Raw genomic sequence first — 3621 nt, forward strand, 5'->3', positions numbered from 1 at the left:
TGCAAACGTCGTGTACTGGCGCGCGGGAAAGGATAACTGAAGATGCGCGCGCGCCTTTGGGGAATGGGCGCGGCGCTGCCTAGACTAGCTGTCACCAAACTGTCCCCTCATTCCTTCTGCGCGTGGCTTGAAAACGTCGCGCGGCAAACAGCTAAGGGTGATGCGATCATCTTTGGGGAAGGCACACTTTCTAATGCGTGGTGCGGAGTTCGATATATTGAAGACCTGTGAAATTGAGTTCGATATATGACGCGGCTTTCCTATACTTTTACATGGGATTTTCAAGGGGATATTCTGTGAGTTCGATATAACCAAAATTCGATATATCCGGGTTTGATATAACCGGGTTCAACTGTACTACGCTTGAGCCAAACTGCTCCAACCAGGTAAGTCGCACCGCCCTGGCGGAAAAGTGCACCAAACAGTTCTTTTGAATTTTTGTCTCTGAAGACAATTTTTTTTCACCGCCCTTTCCAAATGTTACTTTATTTTTCTTTCCTTTTGCATGCCTCAGCATAATATATGTCCCTTGAAGCTCGCCTGTACTACCTATAGCTAGTTCTACGACTGTCGCATTGATTTATGTGGTGTGCTTTCAATGCCATATACATGCGCCACCTTTAGTCTTGTGGAGCTTTGGCTTGTGTTTCTGACATTGTCCATCTGTCTCGCCACCTACAAAGCAGAGTTACGTCCTCGCACCGTGCTATCCCCCATGAGCGTTGTATTGGTGGATGTGTACACATCTAGACATCCGGCGGTCTGTACTTTTTATAAAGTTTTGCTTGGTGAGCACGCAACAGACTGACAAGTGCATTTCTCTTCTGTGCCCTTGGGATTCATACCATTAACTTCAAAAGGAGTTACTCCAAAAATGCATTAACACAAAACTGTTTATTAAAAACACTGTTGAATAGCCACTTCGTGCACCAAGCCAGGACAGGGAATCCACAAAATTCCTCTGTCCTGAGCTTTATAGATGAACTTTTACAAGAGCCCCCATGTTTCATTATTTGTATGGCCTCAAAAATGTTCTGTGTGCTTTGGAGCTTTTCTGCGGCCTGGAACAAACACTTGTGAGACATGGGGTACCTCTTGTGAGGCATATGATGCAGTGCAAACCAATATGTCTTCTGTGTCGGGAAAAATGACAGAAGTGGTGTTAAAGGGGATTAATGGCAATAAAAGGAAAAGTGGTGCCCAGTGTTAGAAGTGTTGGACACAAAGGCATTATTTTTGAACTGGCAAGCTTTCAGTCCTTTGCACATGAATTATGCTAAGCAAGAAGTATTACAGTTCGTTCACTTAAGTGTACTGGCAGTTTCTTATTTTAATACAGTAAACTGCACCGCGCGGTCCCTCCCTGCCAACGTCTGTGTAGGTGTAGGTAAATACGTCCCTGAGAGAAAAGGTCGTTGACTCCCTGGTCCCTAGTTCCCCGGCTCTTTAGCACTTTGTTAAAAGGCAGGTCCCATCAGCTGTATAATACGCTAATAAATGTACAATAGGCTGGTCGAATTGGTAGTTATGGGGAACGACTGACTTCAGAGGGGGTCACTGCCGGAATACCCTCGCAGAACGTGTTCTGGTATGGTCCTGGTGACGGGCGTCAATCTTTTCGATGGCGACGCTCTTGAGCAGTCTCCGACTATGATTACCTGAAACTCTGCAGCTTGCCTTAGGCCGACAATTTTCTGTTACTTTGTTACGAATGTTCCGCGTCAGCTTCAAATCCAACGAGTGAAAGTGCCACACCATACAAATTGCAGCAATTCACGGGGAAACACTGTCTGGAATTAAAAAAATAAACAGTAGAGACAAAATATACGTTCGAGTTCAAGCTGAAAAAAAAAAAAAAAGATGATTTTTGTAAGCTTGTAGGCGCTGTACATAAGGCGAGGCGATGCTTGCATGATCGGTTTGTTTGATTGCTTCCGTTGGGCATTTTTTCCTGCTTCGCAACTGGGGATTTTTCTTCGGGGCAGTTTTTCTATGGCGTTTTGGACACTTGATTCGGATAGGTTAAGGCACGAACAGTCCATGCAGCCAGCTATCACTGAAATAGACTCCCCGAGCCTTTATAGTTGCATGAAACAATGTAGTCCGTGCATTGTGTGCGCGCTGTGGCAGACACGAAGCATGGTGAAGTTTCCCATTTCCGAAATAAAATTGCGAGAGTAGTGCAGAAATGCGAAAGCCCGAGCGTTGTTGCTGCACACGGTACATCTCGCGTCCCTTGTCAAACACAACCAATGTTTCGTTAAACACATCAAAGTTCCCCGGCGCTCTATAACTGGTCTGCAGGAAAGGCGCAGTATCAGTTACTCGTGGAATCTAGCTGACAACTGGCGGAGAACACAGCAACAGCGCATTTCTCTAGTGCAGATTCTGCATTGATCTCGAAAACTTTTACTTTTCCGATGTTATCAATTGCAAGATGACTGATAAGTGACGCATCAATGCACAGATCTCACGCATCGGATTTCGTTCCATGAGTCTAGAACGGCTTTCGCTGATTTTGGCTTGAAAGCTCGAGTAGCATAGTTTCGTCCGCCCCAATGCTCACACACCGTGCTCACGCCATCCCGTGGCTGTGATCACATCGTTCAGTGGGCAACGTCTATGGAATGACGTCTCGCTGTTTTAATGCCTGCATCCACATGCCGCTTCTGTGAACCTACGCGTGGCCAGCGCAGTTTCACCGCATTGTTTTACCGCATACAGTGTGCTGAGGCAGTTGTGAATCGAGAGGGGGAAGTATCGGCACCATGTTACTGAGTCGCACTGTGAAAATGGTAGCGGACACGTGTAAGATTTCGGAGCACAGTGTTTTAGAGCACCTCAACGTTGCCGACTGTGTGGGCAAAGCACTTGACGAAATAGGCAAAAACAGTCATTCTCACTTCGGTTTTCACTGCAAATACAGACAACAATCATACAGGTGCTCATTAATTAGGCCCATTTGATGTGTCCCCTTGAAGGGCCTGAAGTAAGAATCGAAGTTTTATTGTAATGAACAGTTTTAAAATGAATTACTAACAAACCTACAATTCAGCATTGCTGCCCAGTTCAGCTGGGCTACTATACTGCATAAGACACCCTGCTGGAAGGTAAAGAGCAAAAAGGCATACACACCATGGGGCATTGTTCTTCACCTGTCCATTATATCCAATGCAGGCTTGAACACATGGAGCAACATCCTCCACCCACATATTTACATATTCTCTTTGAGGTTTTTTGCAGAAAGAGCAAGCAGAGTTTTTCTGCTTGCCCTCATGGTAGGAACGAGGATATAAAGAGGCTAGTATGGGTGTCTTTTATCGAAAGTGGGTGGAAACAGAACTGGTGAAAGTTTTGTTTCGCCAGAAGCATTTGCTGCATATACTGGGTACTTGTTTTATCCCATTGTACAATCGAGTGTGTGCGTGCCCTAAGTATATGAAGGCTGCAGCGTTTTTTCCCCCCAGTAACTAAACTGCAATGAAACTGAAGGGAACCTAGTTGGTAGACAACAGGTTTATTGAAGAACAGCCACTGCCAGGGGCCTCCTGTGCAGGGTATCTGTACAATGTTTTAATCTCTGTGTACCTAGAACAATGAAATAACCAAAGCAGCACACAG

The sequence above is a fragment of the Amblyomma maculatum genome, chromosome 6, assembly GCF_055883805.1.
Source record: "Amblyomma maculatum isolate TAMU_Amacu chromosome 6, ASM5588380v1, whole genome shotgun sequence".
NCBI lineage: Eukaryota > Metazoa > Arthropoda > Arachnida > Ixodida > Ixodidae > Amblyomma > Amblyomma maculatum.